The sequence below is a fragment of the Oryctolagus cuniculus genome, chromosome 13 (genome assembly GCF_964237555.1).
Source record: "Oryctolagus cuniculus chromosome 13, mOryCun1.1, whole genome shotgun sequence".
NCBI lineage: Eukaryota > Metazoa > Chordata > Mammalia > Lagomorpha > Leporidae > Oryctolagus > Oryctolagus cuniculus.
The window spans coordinates 74,212,618-74,240,046 of NC_091444.1; positions in this window are offsets into that span (position 1 = coordinate 74,212,618).

Sequence of the window (27,429 nt, forward strand, 5' to 3'; positions counted from 1 at the left end):
GGAACTTTAGACAGTGTTTGACAATTCAGGGTGATGACTACTTCCAGTGAATTGATGACTACACTGGCAAATTTGATAAATGAACATTCTTGACTTTTAACTGGGGACACGTTCACAGATGTGATGTTTTTCCAGCCTCCTTATGGATAATTTAAAAATAAAATTTAGTCAATGAGTTGTGCAGAAAAAAAAAAAATACCTTCGGTATTTTAGGATTTCCCCTTTCCAAATCATTGCGCTGCTCACAACAGGAGTTTTCTTTATTAAAACCCCAGTGGAGCGATTCATTTAGGAATTACAAAACAGGGGGCTTAAGGAGCAGCAAAATGACATAGTGGAAATTGTCAGCTGTTGTCCCCTTGTATTCTAGAAGTTCAGAGGCAGACATTTCCTGGTTTAGTGCTGCCCACAGATCTCCCATAGAAATTCAGAAGTTCTGAATGCAGTAGGTATATCAAAAGGAGTCTACAGCCCCTGAGAGTGGGTTAGTTTAATAGTGCTGACTTTTACATTCTTTTCTGCAAAACAGTTAGCTCTCTTGGCCAAAATTAATTCACCTCATTTTTTGTTGTGGGAATAAGTCTCAGAAAGAGAATTCTTCTTCAGCTGATAGCAAAAAAGAATGGAAAATCAGTTATGCGGGAGAGGAAACAGTTCAAAGAAATACATGTTAAGACTGTCTTTAAAGCTGTGACTAGCAATAGCTTCACTTGGATTAAATCTTAGAGTCCATCCTTCCTTGAGTAAATCAAAACTTCATAGGTTAAAAATTAACACTTAACTGAAAGTTATGAAGGTACTGCTTAAGTTTTAAGTTAAACTGTCTCTGGCTAAACAAAAGCTTTGAACATTTAACTATGAGAATCCCCTAGTGAAAATATGAAATACTGCACTGAGTGTGGGACAGACGATTCACTCTCAGAATGTTCACACTAGGCCTACCAAGTTCTTAAATCGAATTATTTACCTGGGAAACCAGCTCACTTTGCTATCTGCATGACACTGTCCCACGTGTTAATGGTAGAATGGCATAAGGGTATCATCTCAATTTTAAAGGAGTATTTAAAAAATTGTATTTTAGCTTTCATTGGTTTTTAGCAGATTCAATGTGATTTGTAGATATAATTCTAAGAACAAAATGATATTCCCTTCCTCCATCCCTTCCTCACTCCTCCCTTCCAATCTCATTCCTTCTTATTTCCCTCTGTCCCTTTTTTTTTAGTTTTTGAGATAACATATTTTAACTTGCATTACAATTAAAAGGCTTAACACCTCACTGAATAAGAAACTTGAGAAGGGAAAAGTAAAAAGACCCTAGTTTAGTCCGAATGCAGACAATGGCTATAAACAATAATTGAATGGAAAAATGACCAATTCACCTATGTACAGTAAATTTGAAAGTAATCACGGGTCATTAAAACTATAGTAGTATAACATTCTTAACCACTGATTTGACAAAGGTATAAAAGAAAGGAATATTTCTTAACCTTTCAACACAATTATTTAAACTGCAAGTTCTACATTTGCAAAAAGATCATTTAAATACTGTGGTGAGCAATCAAATATATCAGGTAAGAAATCCATTTTACAGATGATAGCTAAAGTTCTGTGATGAAGAACACTTACAACAGGACAGCTGATGCACCTGAGAAGACTGCATTTGAACCAAAAGGCAAATGGATACTTCAGAGGCTATGTAAACAGTAAATTAAAATGTTTGCAATAAAAACATCCAAAATGACTTTCATGATTGCTCTGTGTTCTTGGTCACTCACGTTTCTGAACACTGGGTGTGTATTTCAAGTCTAATCAGAGCTAAGCTCCACTGAGATATTTGGAGACAAACTTGGCTATTTTGAGATAAACGAAGAAGTCTTTCTTTACTTATCTATATCTATACAATAAAAATGAGATTTTAAAGTAGTATTTATTGTTTTAAAGAAGGAATCAAATATAAGAAAAAAGAGAATAAAATAGCAATGTTAGAAAAACAGCAGCCCATAAGTACAAATGTGAAAATTGCATTCCATAGATCTGTAACAAATATAAAATATGAAAGTAAAGGTTGTCAATTAAAAGCAAATGCTGTGATACAACTGACAGTGATTCATTACTTTTGTTTACATTATTGATATTACAACATATATATAAAATCTTACATAATTATGTTTATTTATGTTTTGTATTACACTTGTGAAAATCAGATTCACATTGTCGCTTTTAAGAGATGAAAACAGGAAGACAGTATAAGGGCAACGTTTAACAATTTTGGCTCTAACTGTATTATAATTACATTTGTTTTTCCAGGGTGTGCCAGGTGTATAATGTTTGTTACTTCTATTCTTGGGAGCTCATATGTGTTTTCACGCAGAATGAAACGTAATGCCTCTGTTTGCCTGACCCTAAATAAGTCAGCTAGTCAATGACAAACCTTGTGATAAAAACAATCACTGTAGGGAAAGGCCTACACAAGTTCTGCTGTAATAGAGAGAATTTTTTTTTTTAAGATTTATTTATATATTTTTATTTATTTATTTTTTTTGGACAGGCAGAATGGACAGTGAGAAAGAGAGACAAAGAGAGAGGTCTTCCTTTTTTCCATTGGTTCACCCTCCAATGGCCGCTGCAACCGGCGTGCTGCGGCCAGCGCACCACGCCGATCCAAAGCCAGGAGCCAGGTGCTTCTCCTGGTCTCCCATGTGGGTGCAGAGCCCATGGACCTGGGCCATACTCCACTGCACTCCCAGGCCACAGCAGATAGCTGGACTGGAAGAGGGGCAACCGGGACAGAATCCAGCGCCCCGACCAGGACTAGAACCAGGTGTGCCGGCGCCACAGGCGGAGGATTAGCCTATAGAGCTGCGGCGCCGGCCAACTAAAATGTTTAATAGAGAAAACCACCATCAAAAAATATAAACTAACTTACACTAGAATATTAACAGTGAAAGTCTGAGCAAACAAGAACAATGGAAATTGGCAAAGTAAACATTTAAAAGATGTAGCATTGAAAAAGATTCTGATAACCTACTTTTTTTTTATATTTAATGAATGCATTTTTACATAGATACTTTAGGAATACAGTGGTTCTTTGCCCCATTCCCCCCACCCCACTCCCATCCTACCTCCCATTACCTCTCCCATCTCCTTATTCATTATGGATCATTTTTATTATGACTTTATATACAGAGAACCAACTCCATGCTAATCATAGATTCCAACAATTTGCCCCCACGCCCACACACAACATATAGAGTACAGTTTGGGGACAGAATTTGCAGTCGATTCTCATATTGCAATTCAATAGGGACAGAGGTCCTACCTGGGGAGCAAGTTGTTCCTTAAACAATTAACACTCTTTTTTATGACGTCAGTGATCATCTGAGGCTCTTGTTGTGGGCTGCCAGGGCTATGGGGGCCTTTTGTGACCATATACTCCATCAGTATTTGGACACGGCCATAAGCAAAGTGGATGTTCTCCTCTCCCTTCAGAGAAGAGTACATCCTTCTTTGATGACCCTTCCTTTCCTCTGAGGTCTCCCAGAGACCCTCCGTGTAGGGTTTTTTTTTTTTTTTTTTTTTTTTTGTTTGTTTGTTTGTTTGTTTTTTCACAGAGTCTTGTCTTCTCATGCATGAGATGCTCTTGCAGGCCTTTCAACCCGACCAGGAAGCCTCAACTCTACAGTCAAAAGACACAGACTAGCTGGATGGATTAAAAAAAGAAAACCCATCTATCTGTTGCCTTCAGGAATCACACCTCACCAGCAAAGATAACCTACTTCTTACAACCTCGCCTTTGAGACTCTGAGAATGTCATTTAGGGATATAAATCTATAGTAACTTAAGAGTGTTCCTGATTCAGGAAGCCAGTGCTTTTTCTGGTTCAGGCATCACTGTCAGAAATTCCAGAAAGACTATGTTATAGAAAATTGGTAGCATATTTAAGTTGATATTCTTACCACAAAGATTAGAATTATTCCAATAATTACTTGCTTATTTGATAATATTGAAATTCTAATTGAAGTGATTACTAAAACCTAAAAGGAAAAATAGGCATAAATAAGAATCCTAAAGTTACCTACCATTCCAGTTTAACAGCATGGTCTAAATACATGATGATAATATTTTAAATGTATTGACTGTGACATTTATCTGCTATAACTATTTACTGATTCTTACAGACCTTATCTACATAGTGTCCCATTTCTGCATTTTTGGAAACAGGTGAGCATGTTAATGAGCTTTAAAGCTGATACCTCTATGTGACCATCCATTTAGATGCAAACTGAAATCAGAACTCATAATAAAATGCCTTTTTTTTTCATTTGTAGGTTTTGCATTGTGTGGGATTTTGTGAAATATCCTGTTGCCAAGACAGTAAAATCTCATGAGAGATATTAAATATATTTGACATACTCTATACACATTGCCAGTTCCCCAAATATCTGAGTATGACATGAAACACTACCATAACTCCACTGATGAGCTGTAGTCATGTATCTCAGATATGTTGCTCCCCAGAAGCTCCTATACATTCCTCCAGTTGCATGTTTAATAATCAAAGTAGCACCCACTTGATATAAAGTTAAGTATTATCAGATTTCAATGCTTTGAGCAAAGAGAGAATCTGAAACTACATTTAGACGTAAATTAATTTCCAAATTTCTAATGGCTTTCCAAGCCCACATATCTGAAGATGGTCAAAATATAAAAATACATGGAAAATGTTAGGAAGAAAATATAGACACACTACTTATTTTCTGTGGTTACACATTTTCTTCTTCCTTCATTTATCCTCTTTTTCTTTCTTTAAAAATATGTTTGAATATTTCTTATATTGTTTTCAAATTCTAGAAGAATAAAACATTTATGTTGTTTGATAACAACTTAAATAGCTAACATATGGTTCTACGTGCTGGTTGGAGATTTTTAAATACGTATATTATTTATTTATTTGAGAGGAGAGAGTAAAAGAGGGAGCGAGCATGCTCCCATCCACTGATTTACTCTGCAAGACTACCCATAATGGTGTCAAAAATAGAAATCAGGAACCCAGTCCAGGTCTCCCACATGGATGGCAGAGACCCATACCCTTGAACCATCCCTGCTGCCTCTGATGGTCTGCATTAGCAGGGAGATGCAATCCAGAGCCTGGGCTAGGTATTGAACCCAGGCACTCCAATGTGGTGCATGGATGTCCTATCCACTAGACCGAATGCTTTTAGATACTCAATGATACTTTTAAGTATTATGGTTTTCCCTACAATGTTTAAATCTAATATAGATGTATTCTCCTAAAAGGAGTGACTTGCTTTTAATTGGGGATGTGGGCTGCAACTGAGAATCAATTGCCAGAATCTACTTCTTTCATGAAAATAATGTACTATAAAATGCAGCACAATGAAATGATAGTTATTAAAAGGAGATTTAATAATTGAGCATACCATTGATCCTGGAAGGCAAATTTCCTTCTAAATAGCAATGTGGCTAAGAACACTTCTCAAGTAAATTAAAATCAAATAGAATCTCAAGAAACATAAATAAAAATACCATTTAACCAAATAATTTATGAAACAGTAAAGGAGAGGATCAACATAGCATGAATAATAGATGCAGAATTTGGACCAAAACCCTACTACCTGATCTATCAAATACTGAAACAGGTTTTAGAAAAATCCATGTTTAGTACCAGTATCTGTGCTTGTTTTCTCTCTTTTTCATAGTAAAACATATCCTAGGGAAATAGTTGCTTGTTTGAACTTTCTGGCTGTTTATAGACTAGGAGAAAAAGATGTGCACTAAATAGTTGGGTTTAATATACACATTATTTGAAGTTAAGCTTATTTAGTTTATTTGGTTTATCTGAAGATATTGTCATAGTTCTTATAACATGACATAGTCCTAAAATTCACAGCCATAAACTAATGAGAAAACTGCACTCAAGGCCAGGATTTCTCACTAATTTGACTCTTTAGAGAATTCTTATCCTACTTCCCTGTGGATATTTTAACAGCTAGAATGACACCTGTATGTGGATTTACCATAGAATTCTTTTTACAATGCACCTTGTTACTTGTGAATGAAGGTTTCCTATTATCTTTTAAGCTCTGAAGTGAATTTTATTTTAAATGTTCTTTGGAAGTCTTTTGTTTTAATTGAATACACATACTCATAGATTTATTCAAACAATACTAAACAGCAAAAACACAAAACTTTCAAAGATTCATGAGCTTAAAGTAATGCTCTTGTGCTTGATTATTGCCTATAACTATTCAAATAATGTGATGTTAGAGCTTCTTTAAGACTTTATTTTAGGAAATGAATCATAGTTTCAATGTTATTCTTTAGTGCTATAGATAAGTTATTGGAAATGCAACTATTTGTATATACAAGCACAAGATTATCTCTTTAGCACTTAGGTACAAGCCTAAAATTACCCTTTTAAAATAAAAATATAAAATAAAATTTAAAAAGTACTGGTGATATTCAAATAATTATTATTGGGGGTTTATGCAAATTCTAGATATTGCCTGATACTATGCTGTCCACAACTGTAGATCAAGGTGGGAAAAGCTGAGCAGAGCAGAACAGATGAGATATTTTTCAAATATTGAAACAGCACTGATTTCAAAGAGGAAAAGTACCCAGCCTCTGTGCCTCATTTGAAGCAAAATAAACAAATCTGAGAATCAAAGCCAATGTACTTGGCCCCGCTACATAGCAGGAAGTAGAAACCTGGTTGACAGTGTCATACAGTAACAGCTATGTGTGTCTCTCAACTTTTGCTTTGAGGGCTGAGTGGTAAGATGCCACAACTTTTTTTCAAACTTCCCTTATAGAGCACAGATTAGACTTAAAAAAAAAAATCTAGAATCTTAGTACATGATCACATATAATCATTGCATAATGAAAAAAAAAGATTAAAATTTGTGATCTTGATAAAAATTAATACTTTGTAAAAGCTGAGTGAAAAGGGTCAGTAAGCAGGGTTAACATTTTCACAAAAAATTTTAAATCATTATTTTAATGAAGAGAAAATATTTTTTAAGTTTTATTTCCATCTACTTGAAAAACAGAGTGTCTCTCTCCACACACACACACACACACACATGATCTTCCATGCACTGGTTTACTCTCCAAATACCAAATCAGCAAAGGACAGGCCTGGTGAAAGGCCAGGATCCCAAGACTCCATCCCACCTGGTGTCTCCTGTATGAATGACAGGGGCCCAGGTACTTGAGCCATTTTCTGTTGCCTCCCAGGATTCATTAGTGGGAAGCTGCATTGGAAGTGGAACAGCCAGGACTTGAACCACACATTCCAATATGAGATGCCAGCATCCAGAATGGCATCTTAACCTGCTGTGCCAGAACTCTCATCCCTTTATTTCCAAGTTCTGGTTATTCCCAACATTCAGAAATAACCAGAGAATATCACCCATCAAAATAGATTGCACAGGAGATTATTTAAAGAGACAGATTTTACGACTGTCTAGTAGAAAAAGTTGGCATTTCATTTAATAATTAAGACACCTGCATCCTATTTCAGAACGCCTTGGATCTGGTCCCTGACTGAAGTTTCCTAATGCAGACCATAGGAGGCAGTGGTGATGGCTCAAGCTAACTGGGTTCCTGCTGTCCAGGTACAAGATTCAGATTCATTTTACAGGTCCCAGTTGTGGCCTGGCCCAGCCTCTGCTGTTGAGGGGATATGGGTTGTGACATTCAGATGGAAGAGCACTTTGTGTCTGTCTCTCTGTCTCTCTCTTTCTCTCTACATCTTACATTTCGAGTACAGTGAAAAAATTCTTTTTAAAAAATTGCTGATATTATTTGAGGAGGTAGAACAAGAGGAATGGAAGGGTTCTCCAAAAAGAGAGTAGTCTGGCGTTAAACATTTTCACTTGTTGATTCACTCTTGGTTTCTTTTCTCGGCCATTCTTTCAATGACATATTTTACAAAATATAAACTGTATGAAGACTACAGGCCACTTTTCTAAGCATTAGAGAATTTCAAAGCATGGACTGCTTTTAAGACAAGAAATTTAGAAATGGCCCCACAAAATAAGCTGGCTTAGCAAATAGTTCACCATCAGCATGTCCAAGTTTTGTGAAGGTGGATTTTCTCCTAAATCCAATGGTACCATTATTCTAATTCCTTCACATCCACATCCCCCCCCTTTTTTTTGACAGGCAGAGTGGACAGTGAAAGAGAGAGAGACAGAGAGAAAGGTCTTCCTTTTTCCGTTGGTTTACCCCTCAATGGCCGCCATGGCCGGCACGCTGCGGCCAGCGCACCACGCTGATCCAAAGCCAGGAGCCAGGTGCTTCTCCTGGTCTCCCATGGGGTGTAGGGCCCAAGTACTTGGGCCATCCCCCACTGCCTTCCTGGGCCACAGCAGAGGGCTGGACTGGAAGAGGGGCAACTGGGACAGACTCCTTCGCCCCGACCGGGACTAGAACCTGGTGTGCCAGCGCCACAGGTGGAGGATTAGCCTATTGAGCTGTGGTGTCGGCCCACGTCCACATCCTAATAGGGACTTGTTGAAGATCCTTCACACACACAGACTGTTTTTTTCTTCTCTGGTTGCGTTTACTAAGAACACCTGAACATCTTGGTAATTCTTTCTGGATGTTACTTCAAAGAGCATCATCTGCTTTCTTTGCATGAACCTGTGACTGACTTATAAAGACTTGGGAAATAATACTCTGACTTTCCTTCTAGCATTTAATAGTCTGAGCCTGGGAAACAACCAAGGACCTGAGATTTTTGAAAGATTTATTTATTTGAAAAGCAGTGTTAAAAAAGAGAGAGAGAGAGAAAGAGCGCTTCTATCCCTTGGTCCAAGCCCAAATGGCTGCAATTGTGGGGGTTGGTCTGAGCCAAAACCCAGGGCCTGGAATTTCCAGCTAAGTCTCAAACATGGGTAGCAGGGGCCCAGGTGTCCGGCCACCTCTCACTGCTGGATGGGAAGTGGAGTAGCTGGGATGCAAACCTGTGCTCATGGCGATGTCAGAGTCACAAGCAGTGGCTTAACCCATGGGACCCAATGGCAGCCCTAGAATCTGAGATTTTAATGGGGTTTGATGTTGGTCTACGTGTTGGAGATGGTTGTCAGTCCCTCTTTGGTTACAGAACTCCTTGCTCCCATAAAGGGATATTGTTGGTTGGACAAGATATTACATTTCAACACATGACGATTTATTTTATGAGAAGTGTGTAGTCTGGCAATAATCACGTTTTAAAATCCTTTATCTGGAGTGTTAAGAATTCCTGAGAAGCCTCTCTTGAGTAACTGAATGTAGAGTAATCCCACATATAGCAAAATGTAGACAAGGAATCTAGAAGGCTCACCGCAGCGTCTCCATGATTCATGGCACATGCAATTTATGAGTGGCTTCGGTGATCCAAATATGTTTTGCTGGGTGAAAGCAGACTTGGTGGTCACAGACGCAAGGGAATGTAAAGTGTCACAGACCTGACACAGCACTGAGAAAAACAAGAAGAGGGGAGGAGGACAAGTTACTGTAGACAGGAAGGGGGTTTGGTAAAGTTAAAAGCCCAGGATGGAGGTGAGCATGGTTGTGCTTCTTTCACTGTGGTCTCTTCTGTAGTGTGAATAGTGGCTAATAATAAGAACTTGTACTTCAGAGCATGCAGCTTGTGCCAGACACTGTTCTAAGTGCTTTACAAGTGTTAACTTTGGTAGCCTCCACAATAGGGAGTGAGTGCTGATGTTAGCTCTAACTCACAAATAAAATAAATTGAAATAGAGTTTTGTAATATCAGTGCAAAGTTACTGAAACACAAGATGAGCCCATGGGTTCTTGGACTCACCCAAACCAGCAAGTGCAGAAACAAGATTCAAATCCACAGTGTCATGCTCAAATTTGTTCTCAGCCCCAGTCATCTACTGCTTCATTAGCATACCTGACAGCTACCTTGGAAGACATTAAAGGTCTAGTTTTATGTAAGTAGATTTTCATCATTACTTTTCATTTTTTCCCAACTTCCTACATCTCTGAACTGTCTTTTTGTGCAAATCAAGTGGCCACCATCATTCACAATCCTAGTAACTTCAGAAAATGAGACAATATTTTTAAAAATTGTTTGTAAGAAGAATCTGTGCCTACTGAAGATAAATTGGGAACCCTAAAGATGTCCTTGAGTGTGACTTTGAAGTAAATAGCACTGTATTCCTTTACCCTAAGGATTACTAGGATTTTGAAAATATTTCCTGCTAATTATTTATTTTACCATTTAGTCAGTTATGACCATAAACATGTAACATATATTATGTTTCTAGTTGATGTTAAATCATAAAAAGTTTCCACAACCTGTCTCTTCCAGCATTTGACTGCAGATTGAATTCATCACATTGATTTATTCATTTATTCACTCCTTGACAGGTTAGCACTTACTGTTTGTTAGTTACTGTTTGGAAGAGGAGTGGGGTCTACAACACAGTTTCTATCTTCACGGGGTTGAACCTTCAGGGAGCTCAATGACCATTTCACTAAAGACAACCTGATTATTCCATCATCGGTCTCTCTGTGTTGATTAATATTAACAGGGTTTCATTTTTAAGCTATTTATTTTTTTTCTTAAGAAAATAAAGTGGAATAAAATTACTCCACTTGCTATTTTATTGCTAAGATATAAATATTGAGGATTTTTTAGACTTGGTCCACTAGAAAGGGAAGCTTTCCAATTTTAAATAAACTGTAGAATTAACAACAATAGGATTAGCCTAAAGTTTCTACTGACTGCCAAAGGCTGTTTTTTTTTTTTTTTAACTTTTATTTAATGAATATAAATTTCCAAAGTACAGCTTATGGATTACAATGGCTTCCCCCCCCAATAACTTCCAAAGGTTTAGAGTACAAGTGTTTATGTTCAAAACTAGTCAAGATTAAAAGAAAATTTATTTGAAACTGCATTTAGTGCTGTCAAATTTTTCACCTTTAATGTTCCATGTTACTAAAATGGTTGTTCCAAAGATGTATCCTTTTACAATACCTCATTTAGGCTCTGCCTAAACCCTAAACTCTAAATATTCTGAGTTTTTACTTTAATTAGAATAAATTGGGTTGAATGAAATAATAAAAGCAATTTCTGAGAAAGAATTTTTGAATATCAAAGTAGCAATAAAAAATTTCAGAGTTTAATTACCAATGAACAATGAAACTGATTCGGAAATTCAGTAAATGTAAATAATTTATTGATTCAAATATGCTGCATCCAGCCAAAAAAAGATATATTTATTTCTTTAGATATCCTCAATAATTTAATTTTATCCCAGAGAAGAAAGGGGCATATTTCTTATTTTAAAAAAATTTAAAAATGTTTACATAGAAAACAGCCACTTTACATTTAATATGATTTTAAAATCATTGGCCTCCATGGTAACCAAATATCTCAGTCCAATACTCTTTTTTATGCAAAACACCTGATTAAAATTATTGAAAGAAGACATCTTAAGTCAAGAAGAAATTCTCATGTCAATAGTGAAATATTCTTCTTTATATTCTTTATAAGAGATGAGTCATTGAATTACTTTAATCTCTCCTAATCTCTCCCATCAAAGAATGAGTTAGTTATATACAACAAGCAAGAATTTGTAAAGCAAATATGTTGATTATAGTGTTGATTTCAATTATTTTCCTTTTAACTGGTATGTTCATATTCATCCTCAAATGCTTTTGTACAGACTGAATGAAATTTTCAATGTGTATGTACGTATTTCATTACATGATTACGGTATCTGGCCTGTCATGTTCTTTCTCAGTGGACTCTTGTAAAGTTTAACTCCCAGTAAGCAGTTGAGTATCTGTTATATACACACATCCCCATATACATATTCCTGTAGGGATATATATATTCATAGCCAGTACCAAGACATTTTAATGTTTTATTGATGTTTATATATATTAATATATTCACAGAAATATTACATGAATTAGAAAACAAGTGTTAACCATATAGATGTATTGATTTGTAAGCAAAATGAAGCCCCTGGAGTGCTTTGGTTGACTTCAAGATTATTCATACTATCTGGGTATGTGTTGTGGAGCAATGCACTAGGCCACAATGGAGAATGCCTGTATCCCATATCTCAGTGCCTGAAGGCCATGGATGATAGTCCAATTACTGGGATCCTGCCGCTGGCCTGGGAGAACAGGAGAAAGTTCCTGGCTCCTCATTTCAATCTGGCCTAGTACTGGTTGTTGTGGACGTATGGTGCACAAACTTGCAGAAGGAAGGTCTCCTCTCTCTCTGTCTATCTCTCTCTCTGCCTTTCAAAAAGGTAAAACCAAAAAAAAAAAAAAAATTAAAAACTGTTCATTCTATTACATAATATGCAGCCTCTTCTTTTTCACCTCATCCTTGTACATACTTTTATAAATTATTTGACAACAAAATTACAGATTTCAGTTGAGCATAGCTAAGTGGTGAATGAAGAAGATGTGATACTAGTAACTATAGAACACATATCCATAATTTGCAATCTTACACACTCATTATATAAAAACTAGAGATCCTGAGGTTGGTCTCCCACATGTTAGATGAAAGATCAAATAGGGAACATACAGATAAATGTGTCAGAAAGCGAGACATGTGGCTTAGCTAGAAAAGACTTCAAATGGCAAATATTTGGTGAAGGAAAACATGTTTGTGGGAACTAAGCAAAATGCACTGTAATCTGGGTAGCAGTTGATTTGAGAAGTTTTTCACTTTCTGGTTTGCTGGAGGCCTTTCTCCTCCTCACTTTCCATTGCCCTGGGGTTGATCTTTGTGTGTAGTTATCCTTCTTTGAGTTCCTTTGAAATGCTTAGATGGTTCCAAAAGACAAGCTTTGCAGTATATTCAAAACAAAAATGAAAACTAGATCTGTTAAGTTTACATCCCGAGAGAAATAGGAAGGAGAGAAGGATGGGAGGGAGAGGAGATAAAGGAGAGGCAAGTGGTCTCTGCTCATCTGCAGGTACCTAAGCCATTTTTACATTGTGAAAAGTATTTCTCAGTTGTCTTCTCTAGAAGTTTGTTGCATGAATCTCTGAGGATATCTGTTTGAACAGTCATTTGAAATATGAATTTGTTCTTCATTCCAAAAAAATTCTAAAAAACAATGACTGAAATTTAAAGCAATGCTTTATGATCATCGGGACTGTATGCCAGTGATTAGTTAGAGGACAGCAAAATGAAAGAAACCCCAAGACTCCCCTGATACACATACACACACACACATGCACGCATGCACACACACATTTGTGGATTGCTATAGCAGAGTCTAGTGGAGTAATTGCCATTAGATATATTTCTTAATTATCAGAGGCCATACAATAGGAAATTTAATCTCCAGGTATCTTTAATGTAATTTTTCAAGATTATTTATTTATTTATTTATTTAAAAGGTAAAGTTAGAGAGAGGCAGAGGAGGGAGGGAGAGAAATAGAGGGGGACAGAAATAGAGAGAGAGAGAGGTCTTCCATCCACTGGTTCACTCCCCAAATGGCTGCAACAGCCAGAGCTGGGCCCATCTGAAGCCAGGATGCAGGAGTTTCTTCCAGGTCTCCCTCGTAGATGCAGGGGCCCAAGCACTCGGGCCATCTTCTACTGCTTTCCCAGGCACATTAGCAAGGAGCTGGAATGGAAGTGGAACAGCCAGGACTGGAATAGGCGCCCATATGGGATGCAGGCCCTGCAGGTGGCAACTTTACCCACTATGCCACAGTTCCAGGCCCCTCCAGTTTTTTTTTTTTAACATTTATTTATTCATTTAAGAGTCAGAGTTAGAGAGAGTTCCACCTGCTAGTTCACTCCCAAATGGCTGCAACTGGAGCTGGGCCAATCTGAAGCCAGGAGCCAGGAGCCTCTAGCCCCCTCGGGTATCTCCCCCATGAATACAGAGGCCCAAGTGCTTGGGCCATCTTTCACTGTTTTTCCAGACCATCAGCAGGGGGCTGGATCCTAAGTGGAACAGCCAGGACTCACGTGATGCAGGTGTTGCAGGCAGAGGCCTAATCTACTGTGCCACAGCTCCAGCCCTTGATCTCCGGTTTTTTGTTTCCTTGTAGCAGTAATGTTCAGGTAGTTTTGCTTAAACATTTGAATATATGTGTGACATCTTTTTATCCACATAATTTATTTACTCTCTAATTGTAAAGCAATTTTAGTGTAAGTTAAGAAGTGTTTGCAAGCTACTAATCTAACAAAGGATTCATATCCATAACAAAGTAACAACGAAAATCAGCCAATGCAGTTAAAAAATGGGCAAAGGGCAAAATAAAGCTTCTCAAAGGAAGAAATAAAAATGACCAACAAATATATTTAAAAATGCTCAGTATCACTACCCATAAGGGGGATGCAAACCAAAGCCACAATGTCAGAATGGCTATTATCAAAAAGCCAGAGAGCAATAAATTCTAGTGAGTATATGGAGAAAGAGGAGGTCTTAGAAACTTTCGGTGGGGACCTAAATTGGTGCAGTCACTGTGGAAGATAGTATGGCAATTTCTTAGAGTATTAGAAATACGATCCCGATATCCAGATATTAGAGGTATAGCCAAAAGACATGATCTCACTGTAAAAGAGACAGCTGCTCCTCCATGTTTATATAACACACTTCACAGTAGCCAAAATATTGAAGCAACCAAGGTGTCAATCATCAGATTAATGTATAATGGATAATGAAAATGTGGTACATACACAATGGAATATTAGTCAGCTATAAAAAAAGAATGACACTATCATTTACAGCAAAAAGGTTGGAACTGGAGCACCTCATGGTGAGTGAAATAAGGCAGACACAGAAAGATGAATACTGTGTGTTATCCCTCCATTGCAGGAAATAAAGTTAAAAATAGAAAATAGGAACTGGCATTGTTGTGCAATGGACTAAACTAACACCTGAGTCTCTGGTATCCCATATGAGCACTGGTTGGAACCCTGGCCCCACTTCCAGTTCAGCTCTTTGCTAATTTGTCTGGGAAAGCAGTAAAAGGTGGTGCAAGTGCTTGGGCCCCTGACTCCCATAGAGCAGAGTCGGGGGGACTGTGTGGAGTTCCAGACTCCTGGCTTTAGCCTGTTCCAACACCACCACTGCAGTCATTTGTGGAGTGAACTAGCAGATGGACAATTCTTTCTCTCTCTCTCTCTCTCTTTCTCTCTCTCTCTCCCCCTATCTCTCTCTCTGTGTAACTGTGCCTTTCAAATAAATAAGTAAATCTTTCCAAAAAAAAGTACCTGTGAATACCAATTTTGCTGCAAATAGTGTTTTGTCAAATGTGTTTTAAATCTTTGTCAAACAAGATAGGGATTATACACTACTGTGGTTTTCATGACTTGTGATTATGAGTGATGTTGAACATCCTCTCATTTGATCATCGTTAATGGCCCTTGCCTGTTTTCTTACTTGGCTACGGTCTTCTTGTTTTATTTGCTGAACTCTTTATTTAGCGAGCCATAATATATATCAAAATTATGTTATCTCAAAAAATAAAATATTAAGTTGAAAAAAGATCTTTCTCTGTTTCTTTCAAATAAATTGAAAATAAATTTTAATTAAAAGTGAATAAAAGAGGTATACTGATCCTGTAATTATAAATTCAACTAGGAAAGCCCTCATTCATTTTCCCCTTAATAGATTTTGAAACAAATTAATACAAATAAAAGAAAAAAAACTATTAAGTGTGTACTAAGAGGTAGAGGGCACAATGCACTCTGTCCTTCTAGTGTGACAAATGGAACATGTATGAAGTTCTCAACTGGGACCTTGTGTGATCTACTTAATGTCTCTCAAGATGAGTTCATTTTCTGTAAGAGACCATAATTCCCATCTCTCAATAAATTATTTGTATCAAACTAGAGGAAGTGTCTAACACATAGGGTAAGTGCTACATAGGTACCCCCTGGAGAAACCTTTTATTTAAGGTATGCAAACTTCAATTATTTCATAAATACAACTTTAGGAACATAGTGAATCTTCCCACCCTACCTACCATCCCACCCACACTTGCCTTTTGACACTCTCCTAACCACTACTTTGAACGTACAACAGGTAATCCACCTGTTGATTGACTGATTTGTTTTAATCACTTGACAGAGGATGGAGTTGTATATAAGAATTTGTGAATGTTTGGGGGACAGAGTAACTCCTTTTAGCAAACTCTCAGCAAAATATACGATCAACAAACTGGCAAAAAGTTCCAGGTTTGGGATGGCACAAAAAGTGATTTCAAGCAATTTGTTGACCACATATCTTCTTCTCTTTCACTAATGCTATAAGATGAGTGTACTATGACAATTTTGGGTATCGAACTATGAAAAAAAAGTGCCTCCAAAGGGCTTTAAGGGATTCTCATTTCTAGGGGCTACCTGAGTGCCAATCTATCAAATTTTGCCTCAAAATTCAAGAAAGACCAGCTTTGTGACTTATCAGTAGGGCTGCAGAAGGAAATGAGAGATTTTGTTTCAAAGTTTTAAAAGCATACAAGTTGCTTCTGGAGTAAAGTATAACAGAAGTTGGAAAATATTATCCTGAAATGCATTTGGTCATATATCTTTTTTTTTTTTTCTTGACAGGCAGAGTGGACAGTGAGAGAGAGAGAGACAGAGAGAAAGGTCTTCCTTTTTGCCGTTGGTTCACCCTCCAATGCGCTGATCTGAAGGCAGGAGCCAGGTGCTTCTCCTGGTCTCCCATGGGGTGCAGGGACCAAGCACTTGGGCCATCCTCCACTGCACTCCTGGGCCATAGCAGAGAGCTGGCCTGGAAGGGGGGCAACCGGGACAGAATCCGGAGCCCCGACCGGGACTAGAACCCAGTGTGCCGGCGCCGCAAAGCAGAGAATTAGCCTATTGAGCCACGGCGCCAGCCCCATTTGGTCATATATCTTTCTGGGTTCTAGTTTCAGGCAAGGGCCCCAAATGTATTAGTACCATTGAAGAAAGTATCAGTTGTCAAGAAGTACATTTGGGCCGGCGCCGCGGCTCACTTGGCTAATCCTCTGCCTGTGGAGCCGGCACACCGGGTTCTAGTCCCAGTTGGGGCGCCGGATTCTGTCCCGGTTGCCCCTCTTCCAGGCCAGCTCTCTGCTGTGGCCCAGGAAGGCAGTGGAGGATGGCCCAAGTCCTTGGGCCCTGCACCCACATGGGAGACCAGAAGGAAGCACCTGGCTCCTGGCTTCGGATAGGTGCAGTGCGCCGGCTGTAGCGGCTATTTGGGGGGTGAACTAACGGAAGGAAGACCTTTCTCTCTGTCTCTCTCTCTCTCACTGTCTACTCTGCCTGTCAAAAAAAAAAAAAAAAAAAAAAAAAAAGAAGTACATTTGAGGAAGCTGGTTTTGCATTGGGAATCACATAAGGAAAAAGATTCATGGACACTAATTTTCAGAGAGGTTTAGTATTTCTAAGTGGTAATGGATCATATTTACAATAACTCAAGTTACTTACTTGAAGAACTCTAATGAAGGGGAGCTACTATAATCTGAATAGCAAACAGCAATGTCTTCCCAATTTTGGTAAATTTTTTGTTATGAATCACTAGTCCTTTAGACAGGTTTTTCTTTTCCAATTGTTCTCAAGTAGTTCTCATAGTCCTGTAGAACTTGGTATTTTCTTGAGTTTGTTATTTTTTTCTTATGTGAGAAGCTTTTTGATGTCCATTACTGATTGAGGTCAGTTTTCACTAGACAAAGTTATAAAATGACTGATGAACACAAAGCTGAAACATGATTAGATTGACCTGCAGTAGTGGCCACTTTTTTTAAAATTAAGCCCAAGACAAAAATATCTTGTAAAAGACAGAGCTTTCCTACTACACTGTCTTACAATGAGCTTCCAATCAAGTAAAATCACCACATTTTGAGGGTTTTTTCCACAAATAGTACTGTGAAATGATCTTTTAATTCCGAATTTGTCATTTCTTCAGTTGATTACATGTAATTAGTTGTTATAGCTTGTTTCATTCATTTTATATTAAAATTCAATCAAACAGATCCAATTTTTAAAATTTTAATGTGTTTCCTTGAAATAGTTTTCCAGGGCTATCCAGAAAAAGATTCTTCCTAGAGATTATAATTTACAACTTATAAATGAAGGGTTAATATATTTCTAAGGGAAAATAGGTAACATGATGTATAGAAATTCCAGGCCTTACAAACTTTGAAAAATTACATGTTTTAAAGTTATAAAGTTTTCGGGTACTTGGGGTTCAGTAGAAAGCCTCAGTCATACTTTGCCCTAAGCAAGCCTTAATTTTTAATTATTCATAATAAATCCAGGCATATTTAATCCATAGATTTCATGATTCATTTACACTTCAATCACTGGGTTGTTATTTTTGAAGACTCATTTGATGTCTATAAACCCTTTGAGCCTTTAAAATATGCTTATAAAACTAAATCCCTCCCCATACACATATACACATATGTATGTCATTTGAAATTAGATCATTATATTTTGCCCAGGGGAAAAAAATTAAATGCTTATATTTAGGGTGTGGTCTTAACCTTTTTATTACACTTAGTTAGATATTGTACTAAAAATCAGTCCTATCTGAATACCTTGTTATAAAAGAATATTAAGCTTAAATATTTTAAATAATTTTAGTGATTCATTTGAGTAATCCAAAAAAAATGAGGCAAAGATTTACAGGAGAGTTTGTAAGCTTGCATCTCCTTTCATATATCAACTTCATTATAGAAGCATTACAAAAGTCCATCCTTAGTACTTCTCTGTTTCCTGATATTTAAACCAAAATATCCAATTGCCTGCTGCATTTGTCCAATTGAGTGTTAATTTATAGTATGACCTGATAGAGAACCCATTTGCTTCCATCATCATTCTCTCCCTCTCACAAAGAATCTTTTACTCCATCCCCCAAATTTTTATCCTTTCCATGATTCTAACTCTATAAATACTATCAATGGATTCATCCTGCTGCCCACATAAACATGTAGCAGAGTTATCAGACAGAGGAAGGGAAATTGCTACTTCTCATTTTGGATATCACCTAGGTTTTGAAATCTTAGGAATTCTGGTTTCTAAGTACTTTTGTAATGCACCCAAATTTGTTCACATTTTCCTGCCATTTGAGTTCAAACATTCATGTCTGAATTACCTGAAGAGTTGCCTCATTTTTCTCTGTTTCTTATCTTAATCTCCTATAGTCCATTTTCTCCAGAGCTGTCCAAATAATCTTTCAACAACATAAATCTAATCTAGACACTCCTCAGCTCCAAGTATTCCAATGGCTTTTATTCACCTCAGAGGAAATCAAAATCCTCAACATGGCTCGCAACAGTCTCCATGGTCTCTGCTCAGCTTAACTGACCACTATCTCTTGCTGTACATCATGGAAGCCCAGGTTCAATTTTCACATTTCTCCTCCAGTTTTCTCAAAACCTGTTCCTTTTGTGCAGAGTATGTTTTTTTCTCTTACTTCACTAGACTTACTTTCACTGGTTTATCCCAAAGAGTGAGTATGTTGAGAGGACAGAGATGGAAAGAAGGAAAATGGGGAAAAAAAGAGGAATGAAGACAGTTACTATGGGAGTGGGAAGACAAGCTTTATTTTTAATCAATCCAAAAAATGACTGTCCTCTGAATAATTTTAGTGTCAATTATCATTTTTGTAAGGAACAATAAATTCTGAATATCTAAATGGGGGAGTGATTGGAACATATTTATTCCAATATCAATTCAACACATAAAGTTTAGTTTAATTGCTTAATCTGAATAATAAGAATCTTAAAATTTGATTGAAACCTTTCATTGACAATGAATAAACTAAAAAGTGATAATGTATGTAATTTTTTAAATATTTATTTGTTTGAAAGGCAGAGTTACAGAGAGATAGAGGTAGAGATAGAGACAGAGATAGAGATAGATGGAAAGGAGAGAGAGAGAGAGAGAGAGAGAGAGAGAGAGAGGAGATACATAGAGAGAAAGATCTTCCATCTACTGGTTCACTCTCCAAATGGCCTCAATGGCTGAGGCTGGGAGGGTCTGAAGTCAGGAGCCAGGAGTTTCTTCCAGGTCTCCCATTTGGGTGCAGGGGCCCAAGCACTTGGGCCTCTTCCATTGCTTTCCCAGGAGCATCAGCAGAGACTTGGATCAAAAGTGGAGCAGCGGGGATTTGGACCCGCACCCACATGGGATGCTATGCCTCAGCTCCAGCCCCAGTGTGTGTAATTTTATAAAATTATTTTAGTGCACTGTAAGTAAGAGTTTATAATTCTACCTGGCTCCACTCCTGGGAATTGGTGATTATAAATGCCTATAAAATGGACAGATACAGCTATTTCAATTCCCAAAGGAATGGACCAAACTCTAAATTTGAAAATAAAGATGAAAGAGATTTCAGGATGTATTTATGACAGAAATTGTCTAAATATTGCATCAAACTTTCCTAAATACTCATGAAGATATTAATTGGAGTTTTGAAAACTATGTATCTTGAAACTGATGAATAAGGTGAGCATTGTGGCATAGAATGTTAAGCTGCAACTCGCGGTGCCCGCATCCAATATCAGGGTGCCTCGTACAAACACTGGTTACTCTATACTTCTGATCCAGCTTCCTGTTAATGAGCTTAGGAGGCAGCAGATGATAGCTCACTTGAGTTCTTGCTTTCTTGTGAAAGACTTAGATGGAATTCTGGCTCCTGAATTTGACCTGGCACCAAATCATTCTGGTATTTGCGGAGTAAATCAGCAAGTGCATAATCTCTCTCTCTCTCTCTCTCTCTCTCTCTCTCTCTCTCTGTCTCCCACACCCCCCTACACTCTGTCATTCTTTCAAATAATTAAATAAATGTTTAAAAATAAATAAAATGAAAATTGATAGGCATGTAGCCTTTTCTGGTGTATGGATACATTAATGAAATTTCTCAGGAAACAAAAGGTTATTTATCAATAACCTCTTAGGAAGGGCTTCTAAGACAATGACAAACCAGAATGATTCCAAAAGTAATGAATTAACTCATATATTTTCAATCATTGTTACCAGCTTCCTATCGTTAAGCTTTACCAATACAAGTTTCCAATTTGTGTATTTGAGTGAAACTTAAAAATAGTTTCAAATCTTATTTTACCTACTTTAAAGAGATTCTTTTCAAAGAAAAAACTGATATGCTGCAACCCTGTCTCGACTCCTCTTCCCAGATGCCCCTTTCCAGCATGAAGCAGCCAGAGTGATCATCGCCTGGTTCCCACTAACAGATGTTAGGGTTTCCACCAGGAGGAGGGAATGTGAGGCGTCGGACAGGTTAATAGTCAGGGGATCCCAGTGGAATTTGGGGTGTGAAATATTTGCTTCCTTCACCAAGAACTAACAGGCTGCCCTCCTTCCTTCTGAATCTCCAAATTTACCAGGAGAATAGCAAAGGAGCTCCTCCAGAGCTCACAGCTTACTGTGAAAAACAAGTTACCTATCGCACCCTTAGCAGGCCAGGCAGGGTGGAGAATTGTAAGTGAGGTCTTTTGGTGGTTTTTGTCCCTGCCTGGTAACTGAATGCCAATCTAATCAGCAAGTTTTTTTTTAATCCTTCCTTTGAAATTGTACTTAAAGCTGACTGCCACCAGTCCCCTTTGGGTTTTCCTCTCTTGGATGCTCCCTCCATGCCACTCTGGCTGGAGGTTTTTGATTCTAATAAATACTTTTAAATCTCTTTGCCATTCTCTTGCAAATTCTTCCATGTGAGTCAAATAACCGAGGTAAGGATAATTTCTCCACTGCCATTTTCCCGTAACAATATTTTAAATTAAATCTTATTAAATTATTTATGAGGTAGTGTTTAAATGGTTTCAGTCATGTCCTATCAACTTTATTTTTGATCTGATCACAACTAGAAAAACCTTTATCACAATAAAGTTAATATTTTACTGTGTTATCATATAGTTACTGTTAGTAAAGTGGTACCATCTTCCTAAGCCCAGCCTGGGTTACTGGAAGTCAGTTGACCAAATGTCCCAATCACAAGTGTCAGTTCCACCCCACTCTAATGGGATTTGCTGCTCCCACTTCCTTACCTCTGCTAAGTTCTCTAAGACCTGTTCTCCCAGTACAGGCTATTTTTCAGGGAGGCAGCTTATCAGGTTTCCCTCACCTGACAATGAAGCTTTTCCCTTAAAAAAAAGAAAAAGAAAAAACAGATAAAAATGGGCTTATTTTTAAAAAGATTAGTATTTTGGAGTAATTATCTAGATTACTGGCATTGTCATTATAGGGATATTTGCTTCTCATCTCATTGTCAAGTCTCAAGTAGACATTTCAGTAATATACAGAAAAAGTCATTTTTCCTCTCTACAAGACCAATGGGAAAAAAAGCGTTCTCCTAATATCATCATCTAGTACTAGAATTATATGTCAAGAAAATCTTTTTTTTTTTTTTCAGTAGCATAAATCACTCTAGACACAAATAGCTCTTTGAAGCAAGTGACTGGAGACTGAGGTTGAGCTTGTCAGATACTGTCTGTCAGTCTCACAGCAGAAAGTTGTAATTCACAGCTCAGATCTGCAGGAAACAGGTTCAGAAACATGCTGGTCAGTGGAATTATTGTCTCCCTATTATATCTGCTTCCTGGGAGATCCCCAGGAACAGTCATTTGGAACATCCCCTGATTGCATCTTCACTAGTAGTCCCTTGACTCATGTGGGAATACCCCCAGGGACTCCCCACAAGAGGGGAATGAAGAGGGGCCCATTAGTCTAATGGTCAAGCCTGGAATCATGGCCTCATCAGCACTTCCCTTAAAGTTCTCTTATGTTATAGATGTGTTTACTTATTTGAAAGGCAGGTCAACAAAGAGACAAGGAAATGAGTGAGAAAAAGATCTTCCATCACGGATTCCCTCACCAAATGGCCTGGCTGCAATAACCAGGTCTAGGCCAGGCTGACACTAGGAGCCAGGAACTCCATTATGGTTTCCTACATAGGTGGCAAGGATCCAAGGACTGGGCCATCTTCCACTGCCATCTTAAGCCCATTAACAAGAAGCTGGATGAAAAGCAGAGTAGTCAGGACTTGAACTGGCACTCTGGTATGTGATGGTCGCAAGTGGGAGCTTAACTCCCTGCATCACAACGTCAGTCCCCCTCCCTTCAAGTTCTATCTCCCAAGAGCCATGGCATCCACATACGTTTTCAAACTTATCCTTTGCACTGGAAATCTGTTTCACTGGAAGCATCATCATGCCTGTTAGCCACTGCTACCTTCTTTTCTATATCTGGATTCCACCCAAACTTTTGAAGAACATTACATGGTGGGGAGGGACATCCAACCAATGTTGGCCTTTGGAAAAGGCAAAGAAAAAGCACAAGGGTGGGCTGGAAACAAAGGGACCTCTGCTCCCAGTAGAATATCCAGTATTTACTTATGAAGTAACTAAAATAACCAAGGTATTAAAAATAAATTCACCCATCAGAATGAACTAATTTGTATATACACAACAATCCATAGAGTCAATTATTGTACTTGTAGTTGTGATTTCCTTATGAATTTTAAAGAAAAGGTTACATTACGTGGTACTCATCTCACTTTGACAGAAAGTGATAGTAACATTTTTTGTTCTAACAATGATATTTTGAAAATAAAATGAACCACTAATCATACATTTACAAATGGTTGTAAACCAGGACTTTTTCCCCTAAATTGGAAAATATGTTCACTGTAACTCTGCCTGCTGTAGAAAATAGAAGTGATTTGAGAGCAAAGTGGTATTTTTGGAAGGAGGAGTTTTTGGGCTGGATTGCCATTGTTCTTATTTAACTGTGATTCATTTGTACAATAAAATGGAGCCAATTCTCTTTACTTGTGGCTCTACAAAGTTCTACATTTATGTTCTTTAAAATTCCCATAAACACTGGATTAACAAACTGAACCATTGCTCCCAATGGAAAAGAGCACAAATTGAGAAAAATGTGACACTAAGACTGCAGAAAGGACACTTGCTTGCAGCATGAAAGATGAAACCAGAACAAGACAGGATGTCGCCTTGTTCAACTTCAGCTGGGAACATGAACTTAAGGTCACTCAAATTTTTTTTGCAGCTCTGCAGACATCAATGAATAAGCATAAAAGGGCTGTGACTACTGATTCTGGGGTAATAATAAATTTTAGTAGAGGCTGCAAATTTGCAAATAAAGATTTGTGAATGATAAGGATTAACTGCACTCAATCAATCCTAAACTCTGATGCACATTTTCCTTTAAACTAGGTTCGCCAGGTAGAGTCCAGAAGTATTTAGAGACAGATCTAAAACGTAGAACCAGTGAACTCAGGAGACACAGATAAAAGATGACAGTCTAAATTGCTTTCCCATCGGTAATGGGTGAATGATGTGGGTCCTCCAAATCCTCACCATATTTGGGCTTGTCACTATTGGTCATTCTGGTTGGTGTGTAGGGATCTCTCCCTATGGCTTTGATTTGTGCACCCTTAAGTATTAAGAGTTCTGAAGCTTCTTTAATAATTAAACACACAACTACCAAATGATTCAGCAATTGTACCCAGGAGTATTTATTCCAGGGAAATAAAAACTGAGGTTCACAAAACATCTGTACTTTAGCATCAGGGCATCTTTATTTGTAATTGTCTAGAACTAGAACAAATTCAGATGACCTTCAGTGGGTAAATGGCTAACAAAGTGTACATATCCATCGATTACTACCCTCAACAATGAAAAAGAATAAACTGTTGATGGATTCAACAACCTTGATGAATATCCAGAGAATTTTGTTTAATCAAAAAAAAAAAAAAAAAAAAAAAACCAAACCTGAGGACTTTAGATTAGGTACTGTGACTGTATGTGCAATGACTGTATCTACAAATAAGATCACATTCTGAGGTACTGTAGGTTAAGATTTCAACATATGGATTTTAAAGGAACACAATTCAACCACAAACAGATTCCCTCTACCCCTCTAACACAGTGGATATGGTAGACAAAGCAGCAATAGGTTTGCAAATGAGATGAGTCTAAGATGAATGGTAGATTATCTTCAACCATATCCAGATAAGCAGTCACTTTGGCCTAATTTAATCCAAATCAAGAGAATTAAAAGTAAAACTCTGAATGCGCTATAATTGTAAAATATTATGATTAACTTCATAGCTAAATTTTTTGTTGATAATAGAAATAAAGATTTTCTAAAAATTGTGTTATTTCCTTTCTAAGTATTTTGATAATACCTTGTGAATTTTTCAACTCTAAGTGTAGATTTGAGTGATCAAAATTCTTGATTATTTCACTTGAAATGTTTTAAGCAAAAATTGTAATTTATTCCAGAAGTATTGATATAATTATATTATTAGAATTACCCCCAAAATTATTTATTTTAGGAAAGTCAAACATATTAAGAAATAAAAATAAACTTGAGAATGTTTGCTAAAACAATGTTTTTCACTATGAGCACATTATATAAATCTGTACATATTAAGATTTTGGAGAAGTTTATACATCTATTCTTAAGTAAAGTTGTCTATTTTATAGATAAATAACAAACAGCCAAAAAAAAATCCAAATCAGAGGTTTAAACCCATGTAGACCAATGAGTTAATGGACGTCAGGGTTTTTCCCCTACTTTTGAAGCAGATATGCTGACATCCTGTATACATATCCTGAAATGATTATTCAAAGTGCAAATTAATGTCATACCCCACACATGCAAACCTCCACTGACTTTGGTTCTTTTGCCCTCTCACTCCTGTGTACATCAAAGCCACTCTGTAATGGGAGTAATGGAACTTTGGTACCTAGGGAAGGTGAACGAACATTTCTACAGAATACTGCTTGTTAACTATGCAAAGAGTAAAAATGGGTGGGTGGCTTCAAACATAAGTAGGGGGAAAAACACATTCTGAGAAGTCAGAGGGTTTGGTCCCCATTTGGAAAGACAGGAGCTATTTTTAGATGTAAAGAGGATGTGGTGGTTAGCATGAAGCCTAAAGCCAAGTAAATCCAAATACTGCACATTTCAATATAAAAATACACTGTGATACATTACCATGTTACCATGACATAGGTAAGCAAAATAAATCATTTTCCATTTTTTAACCTGAAAATATCTTTCAAGTGAAGATGGAAAAATGAAGGACGTTATTGAGTAGTTACAGAAAAAAGATGACAGCATTTTATTATTTTATTGATAAAAAGACATTAAATATGTGAAACATTAAGAGTGACTTCCTAAGGGAAGTATATGTTTTGAATACTGAGAGTGATAACTCCCAAATGCCAGTCAAGCAGATACAATAGGGGTAGATTGACTTTGTTTTGAGTCTTAATTATTACCAAATATTCCACTAACTCCGAGATTTCTTATTTTCATAGATGAGATTCCGGAGCTTTGGGCTCAAGTAAATTGCTTTCTTACAACTGTCACAACACAGCTGAAGAAATTTCCTTTTGGTTCTTCACCCATAACCTGGCAGGAGTGTATTCCTGGCCTTTGATTACATGTGTCTCATTCTTCTCTCATCCTCTCCCACCTACTAAGCAATTTAAGATCACAACCTTACCCTGTTACAGTTTCAGTTCATTTTTAGCAGGTTTCAGTTGAAAAATTAAAAACGAAGGTATATTTTGAAACACTTGCAGACAAAAGAAACAGAAGAAACTAAAGAAGTAATCCGAACATCTGCAAAAGATAACTCGATTTTGATTTTCCGAATACTATTTACTCTTCACTGAGCCTTTGCTTTCTGTAATTCTTTACCTCCCATGGTGTTAGGAGAATTAAATGACATTAGATGGAAAAAGCCTGGTGAATGGCAGAAATAATACCACGATTATCATTTGTGAACATGGGGTTACTGCTGTTAGTCAATGACATTTCTCTGATTCTGATTAGCTCATCGTAAATTATAGGTTAAAAATCGTACAAGAACAAAGTAATGTTAATGGTTTACTAAATTAATGTTGCCCACATCTTCAACTGATGAAGATCTGTTTTGTCAGAAAAAGGTTAATCAAATCCACAAACTCACTTGGCAACAATTTTCAATGAGGCAGAATCCTTTTCCTTATAACCACTTGTGAAACTAGATAGTCACCATAGTCATCAAGATGTGAATGCAATATCATTTTTTTTTGGACATGCAGAGTTAGACAGTGAGAGAGAGAGACAGAGAGAAAAGTTTTCCTTTTTCCTTTGGTTCACCCCCAAATAGCCACCCGGCCGGCGCTGCGTAGATCCGAAGCCAGGATTAGCCTATTGAGCCGCAGCACAGGCCTGCAATATCATTTTGTGATAATATCTAGTTAACTGATTATCAAAACTGGAGGTGCAAGTCTTTTTTAATTTGCAGTTTAACTTAATACCCTACAATGAAATACCATATATCTTTTTTCTGAAGCATTTTAAAAACTTAGGAAAATAGAAAAATATTGTGTTTATTACATAGAGATTGGATCACCCTCAAAACAACT